Source organism: Setaria italica, chromosome I, assembly GCF_000263155.2.
Source record: "Setaria italica strain Yugu1 chromosome I, Setaria_italica_v2.0, whole genome shotgun sequence".
NCBI classification, from domain to species: domain Eukaryota; kingdom Viridiplantae; phylum Streptophyta; class Magnoliopsida; order Poales; family Poaceae; genus Setaria; species Setaria italica.
In genome coordinates this window covers 5687086-5697386 of record NC_028450.1, presented here as the reverse complement: position 1 = coordinate 5697386, position 10301 = coordinate 5687086, and the positions used below count along the sequence as shown (strand labels likewise).

At 43.6% G+C, this 10301-nt stretch overlaps 1 long non-coding RNA gene across 1 annotated transcript; it reads right to left on the bottom strand.

Annotated features, from left to right (window-relative positions):
• Nucleotides 1–5489: 5489 nt before the first annotated feature.
• On the bottom strand, nucleotides 5490–6195 carry LOC111255810. Its single transcript, XR_002675800.1, has 2 exons — nucleotides 6123–6195; nucleotides 5490–6043 (listed from the first exon to the last, which is right to left on the bottom strand). It is a non-coding gene; the product is annotated as an uncharacterized LOC111255810 (long non-coding RNA).
• Nucleotides 6196–10301: the final 4106 nt, after the last annotated feature.

Below are 10301 nucleotides of genomic sequence, written 5' to 3'. Positions count from 1 at the left end.
GTGAGGAGAAATAAGCTAGCCTAGTTAAAAAAAAGATATATATAAAAAAAAGCGTTGGAATTGTTATATTGCAAAAAAAAAAGAGGAAAGGTGTCCTCACAATGGGGTGAGTAGCCAACAAGAAAATGGTAAGGTGGCATGGTGACATAAATGCTTGTTTAATTCAATTGGGTTAGTCGATTTCAGATTAAGTTTAGTCTTGAATAAAAAAAAAGTTTGAATTAATATATGCAGTTTTCATCTTTGATTTGGTTTTGGGTTTCTCTTATGCTCAATTTTCCATCATTGTCGTCAAAAGATGTAGGAGGGGTTACTATTTTCGTACACACTCAAGATCAGGTTATCTGGAACCCCAAGGCTCTTAAGGCTCTTAGGGACGTTTGGTTCGATGGACTAAAGCTTTTTGATTAAAATTTGCACTTTTTAGTCACTAAACATTTAGGTGAACTAAAGCCTTTAATCCTCTAGTCCACAAAACTGGATTGAACTAGATTAAAAGATATTGAGGACAACCCTGCCCGTCATTTATTGCCCTCCCTCCCACCCGGTTCCCTCCCGCCCGCCACCTCCCTCCCACCTAGTCTCCTTCCGCCCGTCGCCGCCCTCCCGCTCGCCTCCCCGCGTCCGGCTGTCGCCCCTCCACCTGCGCCTACCCACCGTTGCTCGCCTCCCCTTGCTGTCGCTGCCTACCTATGCGTGCCCACCGCTGCTCCTTCCCCTCACCTACGCGGCGGCGCTCAGCCGCACCGCGGCTTCACCGTCGGAGCTCACTTGCCCCGCAGCTAGGCGGCGGAGCTTCAACGTGCGACGGTGCTCACCCACCATGGGGGAGAGGCGACGAGAAGGACTGTCGCCGCCCCTCGGGGTCCTTTGGCGGTCAAATCGACATGCTGTCGCCCCGTTGAGCCTCCCCAGTGTCCAAATCAACGCGACGCTGCCCCCTTGAGCTCACCTTGCAGCCGATTCGAGGCTCCTCCATTCGGGCCAATCCTTCGCTCGCTCCGTTGCTCGCCGGCGCACGAAGGATCTTGCCTGCACCGCGCGGGCGCATGTGGCGGGATAGGTTAGGCACGCTCGGACAGTGCTCCACCGGCGCTGGAGATGGAGATTAGGGGCGGCGGACAGTGGGTAGAAGCTTCAACCAGCGGTAGTTGGAGTTCCAGCAGTAGTAGGCACAGGGGTACCAGGAGGGTAGGGAAGAAGGATAAAAGTATCTTTGTTCAACAACATTTATGAACTTTAGTCTATTTTAGGGGGCGTTTGGATACCAAGGGATAAACTTTAGCCCTATCACATCGGATGTTCGGATACTAATTAGGAGTACTAAACATAAGCTAATTACAAAACTAATTGCAGAACCTTTAGGCTAAATCGCGAGACGAATCTACTAAGCCTAATTAATCCATCATTAGTGAATGGTTACTGTAGCACCACATTATCAAATCATAGACTAATTAGGCTTAATAGATTCGTCTCGGGATTTAGCCTAGAGGTTGTGTAATTAGTTTTGTAATTAGTCTAGGTTTAATACTCTTAATTAGCGTCCAAACATTCGATGTGATGGGGGCTAAAATTTAACACCCTCCTTTCAAACAACCCCTTAGTTCATGGAAGAGTGGGACCGAAGGAACCAAACTACAGTTAAAAAAAAGAGAATTTAATCAAAACTAAACAAGCGAAATTGCCCCACGAACACCGCCGCGTACCTAGAGAGCATGCGGCCCGGTGGGCTTCTGGATAGAGTACGTATACTTCCAAGGCCCGCCCTCTTCATCAAATGACTTTTCTAGGTCTCCTGGGGCCAATGACGATTAACCCAAATATTTTTAAATTTTCAGATCCGAATAACAACAAGAAAATAAATGAAACTTCTACAACAAAATAAATGCATTATTTAGAGATTGGTACGAAGTACAGTCGCATCCAGGCTGCCACGCACACGATCCAGCAAATACGAGCCATAGTACAGGCTCATCCAGCGAATACGAGCCCTAGTACAGCCAACTGGATTCGCCACCAGCCGTCAGTGAGTGCCTTTGTTTTTTTTTTCTCCTCCTCTTCATCAACTTCGCTGGCAGGCTAAGGAAGTCGTTGGTTTCCAGACGCATTTTTTATTTGTCGGCAATGATGACGTCAGTGGGTAATTGCTCATTATATTTCTGATTAGAAATATAATTAAAGAGGTTTTGCATGATCAGTAATCTAAGTAATTGGTGATTGCAAGCATGATATTTCTGATAAGAAGAGCAGGGAATGGTTTTTTTAGAGAGCAAGATTACGCGCGAAAAAATCAGTGTGTTTTGTCCATATTCTAACTGAAATTCAGGAAGTTTGTTCATCGATCATTGCTGTTGTTGTGTCTTTGTAAATGCTTCCTTTTTGTGACATTGATCATCAGTTCATCGACAACTTGACAAGTGTTTGCTTCTCCAGATAAGCCTCGGCGAGGTCCGTAACCCCTGAACCAAGTGGGGATCGTGTCTACTCTTAATTTGCTCACGTCAGGATCATTATCCCTGGAACTATTCCCAAGTGCCAACTACTCAAAAAAAGTGAAAGGCACCCCCATTATAAAGCAAACAGATCTATGCGTCTGACGAGGACGTGCCAAATCTTACCCGGATTGCATAAGGCTGGTGTGTTCCTGATGAGGTTAAGGAAAAGATTTGGATTTATACACACACACAAGTACTATTTATCTCATTGCTAAACGATGAATGGATCACATCGTTTGATGCACGAGAGGGGTGTGGAGAATCTATTCATCTTGTGATGTTAGCTTGGCAATCTTATCCCTTCGTTGATTCTTCATCACAAAATAAAGGCAGCTCTTTCAAAAATAAAATGAGAACAAAGATGGTTGATCTAGGAGTATGTGTAGGTGTTTGAAGGTTCTTGGTCAAAATCGATTTCATCATCAGCGATGACTCATCAGAACATTTCAGCTCAACCAAATGGTAAACCTTAGATCGATCAGTACCTAACAAATGGGAAGCATATTCTTGGACCATGATACTGACGTGGTGCGAGGACAAATTCGCTTGAAAATTATAAAAGGGCGCCATTGCTCTTCTAAATAAAGTACTACTCTCTGCGTCCCAAATTACTATTCATTTTGACTTTTCTAGTTACATATTTTTTATTACGCATCTAGACACAGTATACATCTATATATGCATCTAGAAAAGCCAACACGAATTTTAATTTGGGACGGAGGGAGTAGCATCTAAAAATGCCAGAATGAATTCAGCCGCCACTTTGAATTTCTTGTTCAACTTTGTTTCGCATGGTATCTAGCTAACGCCAATGGTTGTTACTTAGAATTAACACGCGTGGCCCTTACGTTTTCTGACCACGTGTGAATATTGCAGCAAATAGGAGGTCAAGACAGGAGTGCCTTTGGCTATCCTGAACTCTGTCAAGGTTTTCTTTTCTTTTTAAGAGAGAAACTCTGTCAAGTTTTAGTATATGTAATTTCACTACTTTGAAAGTGTCATGAATCAGTACGTCAATGAAAACTGAAAAGAACAGAGAAGTTTGTCTGCCAACTTTTGCTGAGCCTTCATCAGCACGTTTCTGGCGGCTGAATTGGTGTTCAATATTTTTCTCCATGTGACAACTGAAAGTGACGGTTGCGCGTGCAAAGGCTAAAACGTGTAGGACTCCAAGAGTACATTTCTACTGTTGCATGTAATTGTGTAATTCATGTTCGTCTGCTTAGGTCAGGTGCGTTTGCTTCTAAACCAAGTATCAGCTGATGTAATCCAATAACGATCGCTTTGTCTGCCTATATAAGCCCATGTTTCTTTAGCAGTAAGCAGACTTTGACACGGACGGTGAACTAGCCCAAGATCGACAGGAATTATTTGCATGCCCTTGTTACTTTCCAGAACAGCAGCCAAGTTTGAACCTAATTCTTCGAAGTTGGAACGGTCGAACCTGATTGAAGTTCCAGAACACAAGCACACTCAGACACTCTGAACTGCTACTTCTACAAACTATTTCTTATTGAGTTGGTCAAGGCCAGCTTTGGTTTAGTCTTATTTTATCTAAAAAGCCTCCAAATTCAGGTTGAGGAGGACTCTTGTTTGGAAGATCGAGTCGAACAGGACGACTCAACCTAGACGAGCAACGTCTGCCACCAATTGAGCTACTGCATATCTCTCCTGTTATGTAATAACGCGAGTAGAACCCTATGCACACATGAAAACTATGCTGCCAGAGAACAACAAACGTAACAACAATACTGCGGCACCACCAGACAGTGGTCCACCATTCCATGGGCGAATTGTATCTACACCGCACAGCAGCCACGCCTCATCGCCATCCGTAAGCCATAACCATAGGAACTTGTGTCCTGCAATGGCCTGAATTCCTGAAAGAGATAAGAACACCAATAGCAGCATGGAGACTGTGTAAAGCATGAACGAAGCATCTATCTGTATCAGAGCCAGATAACACATTGGAGTCTGAAAACGATAAGCTCCATCCAGAGGATCACACGCATGTAGGATATATGCGTGCAGATACTCGATTTTGTTCTCTTTTTTTCTTCTTCCCATTTTGCCTTACATATATGATTGCATTCGTGCATTCCTGCTAGTACCATCTTGTAGCTAGGATATAGGATGTCATTCCAGAATTATTGTGGCCTGAATGAACTTTGTGATCTGAAACTGGTTCGTCCCCTGGCCTCTTATCCACATTGTATGGCAATGGCGTTTTTTCGCAAACCAATTTTCTCCTCTCTTGAAAAAAAAGTATTTCTCATTCACTTTGAAATTTGGCAGAAATGAAAACTATCTGTCATGTGTCATGTATGATTGGGAAACACGGATATTCAGTGTTCTTGTTATTGATGATGGTCCAAACAAAGATACTGTGTTCTTTGGTAGCGTTCCATGCAAGCTACCCACCCATGCGGATGGAATTTGCGCATTTTAAAAAAGGTTCATCTAGTAGGAATATGTACCTTTTAATGTTGGAATATGTTCTTTGGCAAGGTCAGAATATATAGGGCAAAAGAGAAGCCCACTCAGTTGTGACAGGAGAAGGAAAAAAAATTAAAACGTGGCCAGTTCAGGTGTGCTGTTAGCTGATTCTTTCAGGCTTGCAGTGTGCTTAGTACTTACATTTCGCAGCATAAAAAATGAAGTTGATGGGTTTGTTGCGAAATCGCCTTTGAAGGTCTCTGATATTCTGTCGAGTAATTCCTTTTCGGCGTTGACACCCGGATGTCCACTGAGAGAGTTCCCATCGGACGGTCGGTTGCAACATACGGAAATAACATCTACAACATTGAAACTTAGTTTTTGTAACATTCAAAATAATCACTACCATACAATCCTAAAAAATTAAATTCCCACCGCAACAAATAGAGATGTTTCACACAACATATCCTCCCCTATTTTTTGGAATCTCAACTTTGCAAAAATAAAATCTACTGAAACACGTCAGAATACCTTCTGCAACATTAAGAAAAGGCCAATGCAACATATCACTTATTCCAATTTATTCCGATATAAGTAAAAAGGTTGTAACATTTCAATTTGATTTCTACACATTAGCAAACACTAATGCTAACATCTCAAATCACACAATACATCGGAAAATCGAATAGAACTGGACATTTCAAAATTAATCTTGCAACATAAAAAATCATCTAGTTCAACCTCAACCAAAACTCCTAACATCTCAAAATACCAACAGCAACATCATAAAATTTCGATGCCTCTCAGCATGGAGTCTTCTTCCTCCTAGAGCACAGCAGATCGAAAGCTCTCGTGGAGTTATAATTTCCCTTCCCCTTGACCTGCTCGGCAGGCACGGGAGTAGGGGTAAGCATGCGGCTCGGCCACTGGCACTGGAGGGAGCGGCATGGCGGCCGCAGCTCAGCGTTCGGCAATCATGGCTTCAAATCTCTCCCGGTGCGAACATGAGGAGCTTGCATAGGTCAGCGGTGGGCACGCAACAGGAGCTCTAGCCTCCAAAGACGCACTGCTAAGGAATCTGTGGGGTGCGACCACTGCAGCCTCACCATCATCTATGTCATGGACGAGCTGGATGAGCAAGGGAATCGAGGAAAGAATGATTATAGGAGAGAGAGTGAAGGATAAGAATACCCGGAAGATCAAACGACTGGTGGAGATGCATCTATATTTTTTTGTATGGGATACGTCCGATATTTTCACTGCCCTCGGATGGCCGGATTGAATCATTACCGATTCCCTTTCTTGCTAAAGAAAAAATGGACTTACACGGGCGTGACAGTGACAACGAAATTAAAGTGTTCAATGGAAGTTGCTTGGTGACAGATTGGTGGTTCCAGCAAAGATTCTTGTGCGTGGGTTGTCATGTACGGAGTGGTTTTGTTCATTTGGTCCTGTCATGAATTCATTTACAAGATCATGTCACCTTCACGGCTTCACATTTGGATTACGAGATTTGTTTTTCCAGAATCATGGGGAAATTGATCTATCTCTCGTGTTCCAGTGACGATAAAGGGCTAACATTTAATTATTGTCGTATCGAATCTTCGGATGCTAATTAGAATAAAAAATATGAGCTAATTATAAAACTAATTACACAGATGGAAGCTAATTCGCGAGACGAATCTATTAAGCCTGATTAATCCATGATTTGACAATGTGATGCTATAACAAATATTTGTTAATTATGGATTAATTAGGCTTAATAGATTCATCTTGCGAATTAACTTCCATTTGTGCAATTAGTTTTATAATTAGTTTATGTTTAATACTTATAATTAGTATTTAAACATTCGATACGATAGGAACTAAACTTTAAACCGTGAAACTAAACGTGGAGCTAGCAGGTAGCTATAGGATGCACGACAATGATCTTTCATATGAACCACGAAGTGTCGATATCACATCAGGTTTTCTTTCCCAATAAGGTGAACAGGGCATGATCCAGTGCTGACGAATCTCCTCTGTCGAGAACTAATTTTACACGTGCAGAGCTCGGCGTGCCGTGCAGTCTGATGCACAACTTGTAAACACCAAGCATTATGTTTAGTTTTGGAACGACGTGAGTTGTGTGGGAGCCGACCCACTTTTTTAGGTTAGATTTGACCTATCTCGTGTTTGGATGAGAGTGATGGATTGGATCTAATCTTTTTATTGGAGGGGTTGAGAAAGTTGGGATGGATGCCATTTTAACACCGTTAGCCACATTTATTGGTGGACCCACGTGTCATCCATTAGATCTCACGTGTCATCCACCTAACATTTTCCTTTTTTTCTTTTACCCCACCTTCTCCCAGCCGGAGCAGCTCTCGGGCCATACCGGCAGCTCTCAGGCTGGCGGCGGAGCTCCCGGCGCCGGCTGCCCCTCCGCTCCCTTCTCCTCGTCGCCGGCTGCCCCTCCCAGCATCGGCCACCCCTCCCTTCTCCCCGGCGCTAGCCGCCCCTCCCTTCTCCCCGGCGCTAGCCGCCCCTCCCTTCTCCCCTCTCCCCAGCGCGGTCCTCTGCCTCGCGTCACCGTCTCGGCCGCACGCCGCCACACGACTGGAGGCCGCCCCCACCCCTGCCCCGCCTACTACCGCTGCCTCACGGGAGAACGGAGACAGACGGTGTTGATGTGGGTCGGGGTGGTCCACTTATTTTGGATGGACCGTTCCAACCGCATCTATGGGGTATATTCCCTATGGGGTCGAACCTAACCCACTACATTTCCAACCAAACACAGGTCGATGGGGGTTGAACCCGTTTCAACCCAATTCGACCCCCAAACCAAACACACCTCAAGAGACTCCAACCTACCAACCTGACGTGGAGATGATATACATATTACTCCTTCCGTCTCATATTATAGATTGTTTTGGCTTTTCTAGATTCATAAAATTTGCTATGCATAGATATATGTTATGTCTAGATGCATAGCAAAAGCTATAAATCTAGAAAGCCAAAACGACTTATAATTTGGGACATAAGGAGTAACTTTTTTTTTCAAGAAAAGAAGACAGTGTTAAACCATTTGATTTGAAAATCGCTTCACGTCCGACCAGCATGTACAACTGAGTTTTTGATTTTACAAAGTATGCTTGCAGGACCCACTGCCTTGCTGGGATTGCAGTCGGACTGGAGTCATCGGACGACAAACGTTCTGAAGTAAAAATGGACTCGTCCATTAGGAACTTTTTTAGAACATATATGCATCATGAATCTTCGTCATGCAAATAAATGTTTGTCCTTTAAATTATATGCTTAGGGCGGAAGAGAATACCCTTCCTTTAGATTTTCTGTAAAAAAGCAAGCACACTGGAGTTTTAACTAAAAATGCTGAAGATTTGGATCTGGACTTCTCTCCATCGAAGGAATGAGAGCATCACCTTTCAAAAGAAATATAAAAAAAATACTTATTCCTTTTTCAAGAACTGAAACTAACACGATGCTTGTGAAGCACAAAGAGAAAAGCGTCTTAGCACAAGTAGTGCCTAATACGGAAACTCCCATGATGCGGAAACTGGTACTCCAAGTTCCAAACATGAAACATGACATGAACACCAAAAGGTAGGTAAAGCTAGCAGCACCGGTACAAAGTAAAGTAATTAGTAACTTCCAAGTTCTAACTAAGTGCAAGTACATTGCTACACGTCAGCGGTCTCATAGGTCGTCTCATGCAGTACCACGTAGAATTTTTGATGATGTGGAGGAGAGAGAAAGAGGTGCTTCGCGAAACAACCACCTCATGAGCTAAATTGTAGGACTACGAGACAACTTAACAACCATTGTACGAGTTATTGTTACCATGCAACTCATAATATTTTATTTTTCTTATGCACAAATTAAGGAATTACATCCACTACCAGACAACTTATAGGACAACCCACTGTACAAGTTGCCTGTTAAATCGTCTCAAGATTACGTGTCAATGCATGAGACCGCCTATTAGACGACACCAATGTACTTGCCTAGTATCTTTAGTTGGTACTTTTATTTTCTGTTTCAAACAGACCCATGTGAGCCGCGTATTGGAACAAACCGGACAACTCGCAGAAGTGATGCTGCCTTAAGTCATGTTTGTTTCCTCCTAGATTATATAAGTTGGATTGTGATCAAAGGGTAATAGGGTAAAAGATAATCTTGGAATCACAAATAATTTGAAATAATCTACTTATTTATTTGAGATTATTTGTAATCCCATGACGATCCTAAAATATTTTTTTACCATAGTACCCATAACCCTTAATCTAGATTATATAATCCGAAACAGATCGGATCTAAGGATATATCAGTGCAATAATCTCCGCTCCTAATTTCGCTTCCTTTCTCTTTGATTTCAATGTTACGTAACGAATTGACGCTTGGCCTGGGCGATTGCTATCTCACCACCATTTCATTACTACGTCACGTGCTTGTTTGTTTAAGGGTGTTTGGTTCTAGATTAAAGTTTAGTCCCTGTCACATTAAATATTTAGAGTATTAAATATAAATTAATTAAAAAATAATTGTATAAATAAATGTTAATTCGCGAAACGAATCTTTTAAATTTAATTAATTCGTAATTTGAATCAAACACTCTTATATCAGGATGCAGCGGCGTTGCCTCGTGTGGCAGGAGCTGGAAGAGCATAGCCGACGCCGCCGGCGGCCGGCAGCGAGCCGCCCGGGCGCACGGTAAGTCCGGCGAGGCTGGAACAGGGGGCTGCCTCACCCAGCTCGTCGATTCGGGGACGCTGTGGAGACGCCGCGCCATCGTAACCCTACGTGTCTACGTGGCTACGTCGTTAGGGAGTTGTTGGGGGAGCGAGGCAGACAGACAGGACGACCATGGCTGTTTGTGCCGCGTACGTACGTTCGCCCGGGAAAAAGGATCGGAAGAGGTGAGCGGCGGCACGCCACCCGCCACCCCCCGATACAACCGGCTTTTGCCCTTTTGGTACGTCAGCGTCTTTTTCTTTAATGCCCGTTTTAATGGAGCTGGCGTGCAGTGAGATCACGAGCTACTAGCTGTCAACGGCGGCGAAGGAGATTCTTTAAAAGATCATTCACACGAGCCTATTCGGATTTTTGCTGAATTGTGATTTTGTATTTGGAACGTTGGACTGCGAGGTGCGGTTCTAATGCGACAACCAAGAATATGTCGATTCATAGTACCATCAAAGGTTTCGTTTTTTCACATGTCTTCTTCTACACATCAAGAATACGTCGGGTTCGTATCGTTTTTCTCCTGCCGCGGCTCCACGGTACCGCAATGCTTCATTCAACATTTCACTTTTGTGCTTCTTAACCACATTCTTGACACGGCATTGGGTTTGTGCGCTTCTCGAATCTCGA